At 41.9% G+C, this 15,966-nt stretch overlaps 1 protein-coding gene across 1 annotated transcript in view; it reads left to right on the forward strand.

The window, feature by feature from the left end:
* Window positions 1-6,931: 6,931 nt before the first annotated feature.
* Window positions 6,932-15,966, forward strand: part of STK38L (serine/threonine kinase 38 like) — a 46,098-nt gene continuing 37,063 nt past the window's right edge. Inside the window, exon 1 of the mRNA XM_048933512.1 lies at window positions 6,932-7,081. The gene's annotated coding sequence lies outside the window, so the exon portion shown is untranslated. The remainder of the gene's footprint in view (window positions 7,082-15,966) is intronic.

Genomic DNA, 15,966 nt, shown 5'->3' on the forward strand with positions numbered 1-15,966 from the left:
TAGTGTCCCAGAGAGACAAGAGATATTAGTTAAAATCATTAGAAATCCAAGAGCATTTTCATCCACGCTTACTCTTTTTGCATGCACTCCGTATTACCAAGCTGCTTGCTTTATTGGACCGTCAGAAATCTAGGCTAGTTATTTGACCTTTGGTCATCTCTCCAAGCCTACTCTTTTTGTCAGTAATCCTTCCAAGTGCACCATTTTTTTTCAAGACTTTTGAGTGAATTCAGGTAGTCAAGTTGTGGGCATGCATGACTAATTACAGCGGAAGGAGAAAAATAAGTACACTGATTAACATTCTGCTCCCTTTGGAGAGACTAGGAAATTACTTTGGCAGTTCCAGATTTACTGACACCCTGCTGGCAGTTTATTGCCCATGTTTTCTGAATTACAATCACTTTTGAAAAACGTGGCTAATCCTTGACTGTGGACTGGGGAGGTGAGTTCTGGAGATCCAATGTTTGATGCTTCCTTAAAATGCTTTTCTTCATTGGGCCCCCCATGGCCTTTCTCCTTAGCAGACTCAAGCACTGCAGGCTTAATTATTCTCTCCATTATCATTGCAGCAGCCTCTGTACAGAACTTTAAACTCATAAGGACTCCAGAAAAATTCCATCAGTTGTGAAGACAGTCACAGACATAAAACGTTAGATGGTCTGGTCCTGCTGAACGTGCGTGGGCTGCTCTATCTCTCCCTGACACCGTAGTTATTCAGAAAAAAAGGCAAAGAAGGCTCTGTAATAAGTGCATGGAAACCATGAGATTTTTTGTTGGCTTATAGTAAGATCATAATTTTTTCTTTAGTGTTCTGCCTTGTCTTCATCAGACCCAGTACTTTTCTTCATGCTGTGACAATTAATTGGATTGTTTTCACTTAAAGATCTAAGCCCACAAGATAACTGGAATTGAACTGAATTGTTTTCTTTTCTCTGCCCTCTCTCATAAGCAATTTAAGCAAGTGTGAGCCTGCATTAAATTTTTAACTATTTTGTTTGCTTTTTTCTTCTCTCCTGCAGATGAAGATTGTGCTCAGATCATTTTATTTTAGCATGGGTTTGTGGTATATAAAAAGTGAAAAGGTTAGTTATATAATTTCTCAATTGCTTTGACAGAAAAAGGACAATGAACAAAAATCTCTCTCACACACACACAAAAGTAGTAAAAAAGGAAAGGAAATGGCAATATGCTTATATATTTTGTACTACAAATGTACTGTAAAAGGATGTCTAATCAAATCTCTGTGCTGAGAAGCTCAATTGGGAAGACAGCAGCATTGTTAGCAAGATCTGCCAGCAACACAGGTAGGACACCAAGAGAACTATCCTATTCCTTCACAGGGTGATTGTCTCAATTTCTTATGGGCTTTACCTACCCATGCAACGGTTGATCAATTTCTCTCCTCAGCAAATGTTGAAAATTATTACTGCAATGCTCATAGGAGTTAGCAGTTAGTTTGGGAACCCTCAACTTCAGTGCTGGCTGGGAGGCAACTTCACTCAAGAGAGGACCAGATTGCTGTCACAAACTTGGAGAAAACTTCCCATGTTATCAAACAGGAAGGAATACAGGGGGAAATCTACTAACAATATGCAGTCAAAATCAGGTATTGCTAAGGGACTTATGGAACAGGGAGGGGAAAGGATTGCATCTCAATGTGTATTTAGGATGGAGTTTTCAGGCTTTCAATTATTCTGTGTAGGGTGTTGGGGAAGGAGGCAGAGGAAGTTAAATAATTAAAGCACTTGATCAAACCTCAAGATTTCATCACCATTCTCTCCTTCTTCTTTTTCTGACTCACAGTTTTGCCATTGTTTGGGAGGGAAGAGATGACTTCAGATTTTTGGGCTGTTCAGAATTTGCGGTGACATGAAGTGTGCTGTTTCAAGTTACAGTAAAAGGAAGGCTTGTTCAGTTCCAGTCATGTCAGTCTCCATGCCGTCTGTGCCTGTTTTGTTGTCCTTCATTCTCCTATGACAGCTACACTATGCTCTAGTGACAGCCATCCTTTACGAGCAAGAATCTCCCCCCTGTGGACTGCTCCAGAATCCTGTGTTGAGATAGCTCCTGCAAGTCTAGAGACTTCACCATCAGACCCTAAAATAGACACACTAGGGTTGAAAAGCAGGGAACAGAACGTTACAGCAAGTTGCATCATTTCATTTACATCTTGTTCCAGTTTTTTCTCAACTTATTTTAAGAGCTTTACGTCAGACTCAAGAGCTGATCTAGACAGCTATATAGCAAAAACAAGCAGAAAACAAAGGTTAAGTAAGAAAACAGACCATAAGGTAAGCTTGCAGTACACAAGTGGTCTTCCATGTACCAGGATCATGAGAAAAGATTCTATGTAGAGTCTTATCAAAGGAGAAAAAGCATATGCTAATTTCCAGAACAATGTAAGAAAAGATCAACTATATTAATTAAGAATAAATTATCTGAAGAATAGGGGTATTTTTGTTAAACATAATATTTTATATTCAAGGGACAGATACAAAAAACTGTCAACTTCACTTTTCTCTAATATTTAAAGAAAGGACAATGCTGACCATGCTAAGTGAGGAAGAACATCGAGCTTCTTTAATAATTAAGAATAGTAATTATTAGTTAGTAACTTTTTTTTGTGCCAGACTTAAGTATTTGTTTATGGAAAAAGGTCATGTATTAAATATGTCTGTAGCAAATCCACAAGGCTTTTCTGCAGAGACCATCTAGAAAAAAAACATTTTAAGAGATGACTTTGTTTAAGTGAACTTGGCCATAAATATTTTGGTTGCTTACAAAGCCAATCAAGTCTGTCACATATTTAACTCTTGATGGGAAATTTGGTACCTCTGTGCTAGAAGGTAGCACATACCAAGTCAAAGCCAAGCCAGACGTCTATGCTAAAAAAATGTTAATAGTTACACAGCACATAAATCATATAAACAACATGGAAAATTGGCAAAATACTGTTTTTGAAAGAATAGTTGTCATTCATTCAGACAGTCAGGATACAAACTGACAGTCTGCAAGGGACTACAGTGATTTCCTTGATTTTGTTCAGCTCAATGAATTGTTTTGTTCCTTAGACTACACATGTGGAAACAAAAATAGTTTCTCAGTGACATAGGTGTTATTAATGTAAAGAAAATTACCTGGGCTTTCAGGGAAGTAGAAATTAGAGTTTTCTAAGAATGTGAATGGAGACAGCAACAGCCTGTAGTTGGCTGTATTGAACAGAGCTGGATTGTCACAAACACCTCTGAGAAGTATTTCAGTAAAAACATAACGTGTGTTACTAGTTTTAACAGACATAGCAAAGAGTGTATTCTGCCTTCAAATTAAGATGGAAAGCAAGAAATTGTTGCCTCTGTATAAATTCACCCACACCACGAATAGTGAAATGCGTGTCTCTCCACTTTCCCATAACATACTAGATAAGGAATTGTTTCAGAGAAGATAGAATCATAGAGTCACCAAGGTTGGGAAAGACCTTAAAGACCATCCAGTCCAACTATCCACCTAACACCAATATTTTCCCCAATATTTCTTAAACCACATCCCTTAGTACCACATCTAAATACTTCCTGAACACTTCCAGGGACAGTGACTCCAACACCTCCCTGGGCAGCCCATTCCTGACCAGTGCCTGACCACTCTTTCAGAGAAGAAATTTTTCTTAATATCCAACCTGAACCTCCCCTAGTGCAATTTGAAAGCTTTTCCTCTAGTCCTATCACTAGTTACAAGGGAGAAGAGGCTGACACCCACCTCGCCACAACCTCACTTCAGGTAGTTGAAGACAGCATTAAGGTCTTCCCTGAGCCTCCCCTTCTTCAGATCAAACAACTATTAAAAACTATCAAAAGTAGCTAAAAAGAATATTACAGACACCAGAAAATCTGTCTGAATGTTTCTGCATGATCTGCATTATGTTTACCTAGTAAAGCATTATTTCTTGATCAGTCTCAAAATCTTTAGTATTTTTTTGCTTCTTTTGAAGAAATACAGCCGGTTTCTATTGCACAGAAAAAATAGTAAGAAAGCAAGAAAGGAAAATCATAATTGATTCCTAAATGTTGGATTGATCAGCTATTTGCAAACTAAATGTAAATTAAACGTGTTCCTGATGCTGAGAAGGATTTTTCGTAGTGAAGAAAAAGATAAACTTTCCTTCCAGGAGATATCTGCAGCATGACTGACATAGCAACTGGTATTTGTTACACCAATCAACTGCAGAAGACAGCAATATATGTCAAATCTCAAACAAAAGTCCATTCACAAATATGATATCCCTCTTTTGAATTACAATAATGAGAGCATTATGCTGTTTTGTTACAGAGCTTCCCTAGATTTTTATTTTTATTTTTATTTTTATTGTGGGGTGAGAGGTGGAGGGGTTAAAGCTTCAGAGATTCAGTGGAATTTGACAAGCAGCATTTAAGCTTTTGTGTTTGGCTTTAATTGCTGCACACCGGGGTGTACCTTCATCCTGCAGCCAGAATCAGCTGAGCAGAGGGCACAGAATCTCACAGTGCTTGTTGTGGCATGCAGGACTGGGACATCACACAGCATGCAGAAATACACAGTTAGAAGAAAGATTTTGTTTCAAAATGCCTACTAAATCCACCACCTGGCAACTTTTAGAGATATTCTTCCACATAGTGAGTAGGTTCTTGTACCTCTAAATAAAAGGCTAACTTCACAAATATACACAAACATAAGTTATTGAGCAAGCGCTGTTGTTTATAACTGCTAGGTTGCATCACAGTTTCAGTGAAAACTTTCTGTATTTCTGTTAACTCTGCCCCATTCATGTGGGGAAGCAATGCACAGTTATTTGCATGGTGGTTCTGCCATGGTTCACCTCATGATGAGCATTTGGTTGTCGCTTTCTTTAAGTGTGCAGGCCCTCAAGCGACCCTGTCACTTTGGGTATGCCTAACTGTATCCGTGTTAGGTACTCCTTGACTTCAGCCACAACGGAGATGCAAGTTCCATTGCAAGTGAAAGAAACTTCCATGTGGATAGCTATGTAAAAAAATAATTAGAAAATGAAAATAAACCTTGTCTGCTTTGCAATGGAAAATCCACTAACACAAATATTTTCACAGGTAGGTAAAAATAGACGCATGAAATACTTTGTTTTTCCATCAGTCTCTTAAGTAACAAGGAGTGCTATTGTTGCAATGCTCCTTCTCATTTTAATTGCTCTGCTACTTAGGAAAACACACAATGCTGACTTATGAGGAAAGTTAACAAGGAAAACTAATTTTGTAAACAGACATCTATCACTTGGCTAAAATAACTGACCTGTTTTTACATGCCAGTAATTTCAATGGTTCTAGGAACCATTTCTTTTCCTTTCCTCTCCTGGAAATATTCGAACAAATGGAAGCTCACCCTGCTTTCCCCCTCACACACTCATATGCAGGACCAGCAAAACTCAGTAATTTTCCACTGGCACAACAGTCCCTCAGTGTCTGCCATCTGCTGTGCTGGCAGGACCCACAGGAGGAGCAACAGCATCAACTCAGGAACTGTAACGTCACCCTGTGAATATTCATTCCACTTTCATTTCACAGCTGCTCCTTATTGTCTCTGGGACTGACCTTGCATCAGTCCGTTCCTCCCTTCCACTGCTCCCCTCCAACTGCTTTTGAAGAAGGGAGTAGGCAGTAGTGAGATACTGACATCAAAACTCCCAAACACTAAGATTCCCACTTGAAATTGATCCCCATTCCTCCTGGCATGGTGGTAGTTCTGCCACCTCTTATTTACAAAGATTTGTAAAGACTTTTCCTCTGGGAATAGTGTTTTAGACAAGCACAGGTTTTCTAGGTCTGTAACTAGTTTATTTCAATTCCCTTATGCTAATAGATAGTGTTATTTCCACTCTTGCTAATTCTTTTTCTGGGCCCTACGTCTATGCTTTCAACCCTGTGACATGGCAAACAGGAGTGCATAATTTCACTGCCATGATCTCCAAACGTAGGAGTGGAGCCTGGCTATCACAACGGGCAGTCCCTCCAGAAAGCACTCCTGCATCACATCCAAATTAAAATGTGATAATTTCAGGCTTCTGTTATTTCAAACCCACCAAATTGAATGCTTCTGGAAATTGAGCTCAGGTAGGGCCCGTGGTAGTTTCCTGGCTCAGCCTGAAGGCAAAGGGAACGTGCAGATCCACTCACAGGACCATGTTCCTGAGGTGTCTGGGCAAGCAGTCTGCTTTAGAGCACAGAGCTAAGGTCCTGCTGCCTCTATTTAAAGACTAACGAGATGAAATAAATTAAACGTGGCTGCCAAATAAGTTTACTTTACGTGCAGCTATTCTCAAGCATTGACACTGGGACATGACCAGCATCCACACACTGTGAGAGAAGCTGTGTTTTGACCGACATTCTTCTTAGCTGAGCTGAGATTTGCCTTCCACACAGCTGTTTTTATAAGCCACCTGCAGCACAGGGTAATAGTTTTATCCTCACAAGTGCTGCCGCTTCTCCCTTTTACTACTCGCTAGGAATAAACCCAAAGCAGGGCTTAATGAAGTTTCAGCTGTGGTGACATCCCTGTCCTCACTCCTTGAGGGTAGGACTGAAGCAAACAAGAAGGGCCAGTTTGCGTACTCCATCTCCAGCCAATTCTGTAGTCCTCCGTGCTACAGCACTGCCCCATAAGGTGACCAGCGCTCTGCTAACGCTCCCATCTCCTCACATTCACCCTCGGGAGAACCCTGCGCAGCCTCACGGGAGCGCAGCCCGAAGCGAGGAGCCGGTGGCAGGAACCGGGCAGCCGCGCCCTGCTGCCACGACGGACCATTGATAGGAGCGGGCTGAGGGCGCAAACCCTCCGGCCGCCCGGTCGCGGCGCACCTGCCCGCGGCAGTGCGGGGGCCCCGGGGCCGCGACCAATCGCGGCTCGGTTCGGCGGCGCCGGGCTCTCGCGAGAACCGCCGAGTAAACATCCATCCCCCCGCCGAGGCCCTCCCGCCGCCCTCCTCCTCTTGCTATTAGCGCGGAGGAGGGGGCCGTGCCCGCACAGCGCCGGCGGCGGGCGGCTAGCGAGGAGTCGGCGAGCGAGCGAGCAGTGCGCGGAGGTGAGTGCGGCGGGCAGCCCCGCGACTCAGGACTCCTCTCTGCTCGGCCCTGGGGAGCCGCCTCTCCGCGGAGCAGAGGGAGGTGAGACCCTGTCAGTGACGGCTGGAAATCTCCCGCTTCCTCCCCCCTCCGCGAGGCAGCCATCACCGTAACGCCGGAGGGAGGACGGCTCCGCCGGCGGAGGAGGTGGAGGTGGCTCCGTGCCGTCTGCCGCCCTCGGAACCGGCGGCGTGGGGCCGGGCCGCGGGGGCTGCGGGCGTACCGGCGGCAGGCAGCCGCTTTGGGGTGGGAGGGTGCCTTGCCCTCGTTAGCAGCGGGCGGATAAAGAAAGGGACGCTTACCGAGCGATAATAACAAACCCCTAGTAGTTTTGCTCTCTCCGTGAATGAATCCACCAGCCGGTTCCGTAACCTCTACCTGAGCTGTAGGAGTTTTGAATGGGGCCTGTGATTGGGTGTTTTGGCTCGTCCGACGCCTGCTCTGCCGTGACTTAGGTAAAAGTTAAGCGCGGAGAAGCGTGAGATGTCCCCTGCTGCTCGCTTCTGGTTTGTTTGCTTGTTTTTATCGGTGTTTTGGGTTAGGATAACAGAGCTCACGTGCTGCTAACAGGGTGCCCCGCTGCTGCTCTGCGCCCGATTTCCTGTTGCAAAATCCAGAGCGGATAAAGAGCCTTGGTGCAGCCCCTGGATGAGCATCAGTGCTGGAGGCTGGCTTAGAAGAATGGCAGAACGCGTTTCTCCTTGGATAACTGTTGGGGTACCGCTCGTGTTTCTTGGCTCTGAATTGCTGTAGGACAGTGAAGCTTGCTCCGAGGACCACTGGTGTTGGCCTGCACTGTACACACTCATTCAGTGTTTGATGAGTTTTTTGAAGTTGCTCAAAGTGAAGAGCTCTTGCCGTCACTGTCCCTAGTGTAACTGATGTAATTGAATGCTGGATAACTTTATTTTCCTTTTCTTTTTTATCACTCGAACTATTTTCTGTGGCTCAGGGTCTCTCCTGAATGCTTTGGTGACCACAAGGAGCTTAGTCACTGTTTAAGAAGCGCTGTCTGCCTACTGTCCCTGAGCAGGCCTTGGGTTGGTAGTGTTTTTAAACCTCTTCTTCCCCCTCTAAACTCAATTTTCACTCTATCCCCGTTTATTCTAATAAAAATCCTCTGCCACCAACAGGATGGAGCAGGGGATTGGCTGAAATGTAGTCAATTGATAAACTTTGATATTTGTATTGTCAGAAGAGCTGCAGGGTAGGCATGTAAATTACAATGGAAGGAATTGCTTCTCTGAATACGGTATTCATCAGCACAAAGACTAAGCTAATACTATATGACAAATGGTTTGCTCTTAGTCCCCCAGAAAGAGGCTTTATGTGTCTTAAATAATGACCGCCGACATAAATCAAGCATGGTATTGTCCACATAATCATGTAATCTTCTGTTGTTCCCAGCTCATTTCAACATATAGCTGCACTTAGGGCAGACAGGCCAGCAGTAGTGATTACATTGCCATAGCATGAACGTGTGGGTTTGGAAAGTAACTGAGTCTTAATTCCTGGGGTAGGTTGATACAGGCTTTTTCTAAGTCCAGCGATAAAGTAACAATCTCAAACACTTCTTTTTGCTGTATAAACAATAAGTGTAACTAATTCTCATCCTGCGGGGTGTGAATTCAGGGAGGAGTTACTTTGTGCATAGTGTGAATCAGTTGTGGTAAAGTGTGTGCGAGGTGAGGGATCCTTTCTGGAAGGATAAACAGGTAGTCCTTCCCAAAAGCATGAGAGTAGGCTGGATTGTTTGATTGGTACAAAAAGTTCTGCAGATCTGCAGTTTGACACTACAGAGGAACTTTTGGCAGTGTTGCTGCTCCTGTGTCTTCATAAGGAAACAACAGAACAGTTTGGGGTTTTTTTTTGACAACAGTGAAACCAAAACAGGGACTAATAGGGCAAATTAATTTATTGGGAAGAACTTACTTTCCTTGTCATGGGTAATTTGATCAGCATGAAGATCATTGAGATAGTACTTACTATGAGAATTGCCTGTCTTACTTGTGAAATGGGGTCATTTTGTAAAGCTTGCATTAACATTTCACCTAATACTTTGTGTACAGGTTTAAAAATAAATAAATAAATAAAACACCAAATTGGGGAAATGATAATCTATGCATCAGTTATCTGATTTTCTGGTTTCTTTGTGATTTTGTTGCTTAATTTTTGCATTCTGGCTTGAGTGGTGATGTATATGGCTGATATATCTGCAAACAGACTTGCAGTTTTTTAGGTGAAATGCAGTTTAGTGTAAATTGTAACCAAGTAGAGTATGATTGCCAAAGCAAATACCTAGAACTTCAGTGTAATAATTAGAAGATTGCGTATGTGAGATTGTGATTGTCAGAGAGTTAGTTGTCTGCTATATTTTTACTAGTAAAAGGGAACAGTGGTTGATGTAAAATGGTAGCCAGTGGGATTTCATAAATCACAGCAAAAATCATAGAATCATGGAATGGCTTGGGTTGAAAAGGACTATAAAGATCATCTAGTTCCAACCCTCCTGCTATGTGCAGGGTCGCCAACCACCAGACCAGGCTGCCCAGAGCCACATCCAGCCTGGCCTTGAATGCCACCAGGGATGGGCATTCACAACCTCCTTGGCAACCTGTTCCAGTGTTTCACCGTCCTTCTTCCTAATATCTCAGCTAAACCTCCCCTGTCTCTTGTTCCATCACTGTTCACCCTCATAAAATCTCCTGAGGAAGTAAAACCAGAGACAACTATTCACCTTTCAGTACCAAAGAACAGGTGATATTAAGTAATAGTTTGGCACAAACAGGTTGAGTTATGGTATGAGCAAATACCCTAAAACTTAACTGTGAAGGAAGGCATGAGGAACAAGCAAAAGAAAGATGTCTTGGCACAAGTGGGGAGCTGAGTGTGCTTAGATGTGCTCTTCTGGGTATGCCAGGTTTGGGTCCTGTCTCCCTGTCCGCAGTGCAACATGAACAACATATGTTTGTGCTGGGAATGCCAGTGAGAACAGGGATGTCCTCATCCTGCCTGACTGCTGTCTTTTGAGACTCTCAAGTCTGCTCTGTAAGAAAAGGGTTCATCGCCAAGGTAGATTGCTTCTGCCACATATGCAAGCTTAGCATTTGCTGGCACTACTAATAATCAGTGCACGCTCTTAGTGGGGATTACTGGATAAAGAAGACATTCCCAAATATCATTTTCTACTTTTTCTTTCTTTTTTTTTTTTCCTTCCCAGGATGTATAGAGCTGAATCTAACATTGTGAGAGGCTCAACACACCTGCAGCTACAAAGCAGCTACAGCTTCTCCTGGTAGAAAGCCTTGTTGTTATGAGCACACTAGTAAAGGATGAACTTGCTCATAGCTGAATGGGCAGTTGAATTCCAAAAGATATTTTGTTGTCTACAGAAGAGAGTTTTTTTTTTTCTACCAGCTAGCCAGCATGCAGATTACCTTGCCCCAGAAGTACTTCACTATTGCTTGGAGCTGAATTTATGATGAACCACCTAGATTTCCATGTATCACAACTGGAGGCACAGGAGAAGCTGACAGGACACAGACACAGCCTTGTATCTCCACTTGATTTCCCAGTGAAGAGCTATCCCTGGCTAACTGAGTAGATCTAAGCCAAAATGTGAAGGAGGTGGGAGCTGCCCTCAGATGTGGCTGTTTCCTTCTTCACATAGGAGCTGAAAAAAATCTTTCCTTTTGGAAATCCACGTTTGCCAAGTTAGCCAGGTAAAAATAGTAGTTCAATAGCATCAGGTTTCTTCTGTGTTGCTTTCTATGATGGGGGGAAAAAAAAGTTTATCACAGGCATTTCTCAAAATTTGTTTTATTATTATTTTATTTAACAAGGGATGGTTGCATAATGTGGTCCCTGCCCTTTCCTCTCACTGGTGCCTTACAGGGGAGGTGACTGGAACACCAGCCAAATATCAGCCTGATGGTGAAAGGATTGTTCCACTTAAAATGTCACTGATTTTTAGCATGCTGAGCCCTATGTGGAGGGGACAGTTTACATTAGTAACTCCACAGATAAAAGCATTGTACTGTATTGTTTTAAGGCAGCTGTTGTTTCTTGAAGTTAAAAATAAGGAGATTCTTCTGTTTTGTGATATTTAGCATCTGGCAGAGCAGGAAAGGAGAACAAATTCAACCACAAGGTACAAATTTAATGGGAGTACCTGTTTTTACAAAGTACATAAATTGAATCCAGAGAACAAAGTCAGTGTTTAACAGTGATTAAAATTGTGATTTCACGAGTCCTAATGTCTGGAACAGTAAGGGAATTCTGTTCTGCTTTAGAGCTTCTCTGTGGGATGCTGGGCGATCTTACAGCAATGAAAGGGGTGGCTGTTGCAAACATGTAGCAGTCAACTGTTGAAGAGCGTTCCTGTTTAGTGGAGTACTCGGCACTTGGTTAACAGTAGCAAACATAGTTAGTGAGAATTGGTTTCGAAGTAAAATGTCCTTATGGTGAGGCTTGTAATGAGGTATCTCTTGAGAGGCGTCCCAGTGAATTCTGACTTCCAGCATTAGCTGAAAGAAAGGAGTGTTTTAACACTGCTGGTGGGATTAATGCACATCTTTGTGGCTGGATTTCATTGGATTTGTTTGTGCTTGGTTAGTCCAATGCAACCATGAAGTATACTGGGTCAGCAGGCTGATATTCTTCATGACCAACTTGCCATATTTCACTTCTGTTGTGCTAAAGAAAAATTTTCTTGCTGAATTTTGCCATCTGCTTACGGTTTAAAATAAGTTATTTCCTTCATTTATTGAAGTTACAGCCTGGATCTTAGTTTCTGCAAACCTTATAGGAAAGACAGGAAGGTTTTTATTCTTTAAATACAGGGTAGGAAATATTCGAATTTATGGAAGGAAGTAAAACTTGAATATATTGTAAGTATGGCTTCTGGTAAAGTCTTAGAGTTCAGTCCTGCCCCAGTCTTAACAGGTTCAGTTAATCATTGCATCACATTATTACTGGTGGCAGAGATGTGAGGTTTATTATAACAATTCTTCATGAGTGCGACTCTTAGGTACGTCGTGAGCAAGGAAGATAGATGACCATTTTATATTGAAATGCTTTAGGTGGGTTCTCTTCTGGTTCATTTTTCTATGGAGAGTCTTACGCTGTTCCTGCCTGTTTATCTTCTCATTTAACAGGGAGGGGGAGTTCATATAAAATAAATGAGCCATATAATATATTATATAATATATGTGTGCTGGATTTGGTGACTTCAATGCTTGGTTGTAGAAGCAGCAATTAAAAACTTTAAAGTAATTATTATTAATTTTACTTTATTAAAGATAATTATTTCAAGAACACTTGGAATTACATCCCATAAATTGTTTATGCTTTGAAATATTCCTGATAGAAACTGAGTCTGAAGTCAGAGAAAAACACAAAGATGAACAAAAAAATCTGTGGAGTGGAAAAGTACTATTTCTTTGAAGTATTTGAAAAGCACAGAGTGCAGAACATGACTGTTACATCAAACAGATGTAGTGATGAGACAACGGGGAAATGTTCATGGACTAAATAAAAATGTGTATGTAGTGTAAAACATGAATATGATTGACCTTTAGTATCTGTTTAGAAGAGATGTGTGTGAAACTGAAGGTCCCCATGGTATTCTTCAGATGAATCTGATGGCTACGGCTGTTGCTGTGGTTGAGCTGTGCAAGTCATGGTGCGGTTACACAGCAACAGAAGTTGAGGCTGTGGTTCTCAAGTTCAGTGAGCAACAGTCTGGTGGGAGCCCACATTCTGCTCTGAGGCCATTGTGTCTTTGATGTAAGGGAAAGAAAAACAACAACAACAAAACCCTGATTTCTTGTCCCACTGACCATCCACATGCTGCTGATGGTAAATGTGGACTGCAGTTTAGAAATATCAGTTATGGTATAGGAAGGAAATGACTCTTTACATGGGTGGATAGTGAGAGGACAAGGGGGGAATGGCTTTAAACTGAGACAGGGAAGGTTTAGCTGAGATATTAGGAGGAAGTTTTTCACCCAGAGGGTGGTGACACACTGGAACAGGTTGCCCAAGGAGGCTGTGGATGCCCCATCCCTGGAGGCATTCAAGGCCAGGCTGGATGTGGCTCTGGGCAGCCTGGTCTGGTGGTTGGTGACCCTGCACATAGCAGGGGGGCTGAAACTGGATAGTCATTGAGATGCTTTTCAACCCAGGCCATTCTATGATTCTACAATGAATAGTATAATTATCTGGTAGATAGTATGAACTTGAGAGGTTCTGCATTGTCTTTTGTCCTTATACTCCTGTAGAACATGTACTTTAATGAAAGTTCTTAAGGGCAAATGGTGGCATTATAGTTACAAATAGTTTATCTCAAAACATAAAAGGGTAACTTGATTGAGGGGAGAGAGAAAGATATGGAAACACAAAATCAGCAAGTTTGGATTAGAAGATACAGGGAAATTAGTGAAGAAGATTCCTTCCTTCTCCTTTTAAGCCTTTTCTTTCTTTTCTTTTTTTCATGAGCCAATGATAAAGTTGGAGAGAGAAGAGAAAAGTGTACTGCTTTAGATGTTCAAGCTTTGCTGGCAAGCCTTCACAGGTGCTGGAAATTTTCTTTTTGCTTCTTTCCAATGTTGTAGCGTGCACTGTTTCTTGACAAGTTCTTTCTCAGTAGTTAGCAGTCCATCCCTTCCACAGGAAGGAACACGGTGAAGTCACTGTTAGCTCCAGGTGCACAAGGAAACACAAAACTTTCCAAAGTTTGAGGCTGTTTGAGAAAGCTAGTGTTACAGAAGAATGAAGCTGTGGAATTAAAACTTGGCTTTCAGCTGTATTGGCATGGAGGTAATGTGAAAAGAAAGGAGCTGTCCAGGTGAGGATTTTAATGTGTTTACCGGCTAATCAGTATGAGCATGTAGGTCTGTGTTTCCAGAGGGCTGATTAGTACACCTGGGATGTAATTTACATGCAAGTGAGCTTACATCAAAGATGCCTGCAGTGATAATTCCTCTTTATCTTCCAAGACTTTACTGCTCTGGGCTGTGTCACGATGAGGAGTGGAAATGAGTACTGTACTGATATATTCAATCCCCCTTGATGGTGCTGCAAGTCACAGACTGGACATTCAGATCAACTGAATGTAGTACTGCTCTAATTGCAATTCCCTCTGTCAATATCAGCAGTGCAGATAATACTGTAGGATGACCTGATGATGCTGCACTTAGTTTTTCAGAAGGTATCTGGGTGCAACCTGCACATTCTCTGCTAGCACAGAGCTGCTTGCTCCAAGTCTGTGCTGAAAGTTGTTCACTCATGTTGTGAAAATTAAGTTTGATCTAAGCATTTGATCCTATACTATTTTGTATCCTTTCAAAATGACTCTCTTCAGAAATTTAAGTCACAAGCATGAAAGTTGTGCTGAAATCTGTTGTTCACTCATGACTCCACAGAGTTTTAGGCTGCACTTGGGTGCCATTGAGCCCTCATTGAGCCCTATTTAATAACACGGGGCACCATATTAATGTTAATTCTTTACTTTTGCACACTGACACCTATGATGATTATATGTCAGCAAGGGGGAAAATAGGGGAAAAAAACCCAACAAATTAATTTCTGTGTTTGGGAAAAACAGATGATCCAGACCAGTGATGAGAGAATATACCATGTCTTAACATATCGTGACCTACATCACTGACTTCAACTGCTGCTGGCAGCTCGTTCTGCCAGCAGTGAGGCTGCTTTGCTGAATACCTTTTCATAGTGGTTCCTTGAAGCCTGGCAAAGTAACTGCTGCCTTGACTTTCACTCTCTGGTAAGATGCAAGACTCTGGACATGATAAGGATATAGTGAAGAAATATACTTGCACGTTATTTGTTTAAATAAGAAGAATAAGAGACTGCTTTGTAAAATATTTGCAATCAAAACAGTTCTAAGAAAAAAATAAAAACTAAGTAGGTGCACATCCATTTTAATGCATATTGTAGATGTGTGTATTTGAAAGCATTGAAAGAATAAAGTAAAAAAAAAAAAAGTAATCATAAGGTGATTGGAATGGAAATGGTTTTATTCTGATAAAGTACTTTTAGCTAACCTCCTCCCACCCTCTTTATCAGACCAAAATGGAGAAAGATAGTTTAATGTTTTACCATCCTATCTCAGTCTCAGATTTTGACCCCCCCCCCCCCCCGCCAGGTGTGGGCTGAGCCTGTGTGGAGGAGTCAAGGCTGCAAGAGAAGAACTCATACAACAGTTTCCATTCGACTATTTTCTCTTTTTAAAAATGACTGAAACCTGTTAGTGTTCTCTGTATTTATTTTTAATGTAGAAGCGCATTTTTGAGGGTAGTCTTACTTGACAGTGTCTTTTGTATTTCCGTTTGACTGTAATTTTCTCAGTCTGAGAAACTCAACCAAATGTCTTGTCTTGGTCCTTTTGCCAAAATGCTTTAAAGCAGTTGTGTCATCTTGAATGATCAGTGACTCCATATGTACCAAGAGTGGAAACTTACCTAAGGCCATATGAGAGCAGCAATGAATGTGCACTGTGTGCAGCTGAAGATTGTAATTGCTTGATGAGATTTGCTTCTGTCCTTTTGGAATCTAAGTGCTTCCTCTCCCTCTCTTGGCTGCCAAGGCAAGGCTGCATTTTGCTGCAAAGACGTTAAGGTCCACCCATCCCCCTTTGAATTCTCAAGTAAATCTTCTCCAGATATTGCAAATAAACCACAGTAAAGACCAGTGCAGAGTAAATCCCATGTTTTCTTAACTGGAATGCCAGACTTCTGTCTGGAACATCTGAATATGTGCTTAGGGTGCAGCTTCCTTCTATTCAAGGGTGGTGATCATCTAGTCAACAAAGCATTGGATTTAC

This window comes from Lagopus muta, chromosome 1 (genome assembly GCF_023343835.1).
Source record: "Lagopus muta isolate bLagMut1 chromosome 1, bLagMut1 primary, whole genome shotgun sequence".
In the NCBI taxonomy this organism is placed as follows: domain Eukaryota; kingdom Metazoa; phylum Chordata; class Aves; order Galliformes; family Phasianidae; genus Lagopus; species Lagopus muta.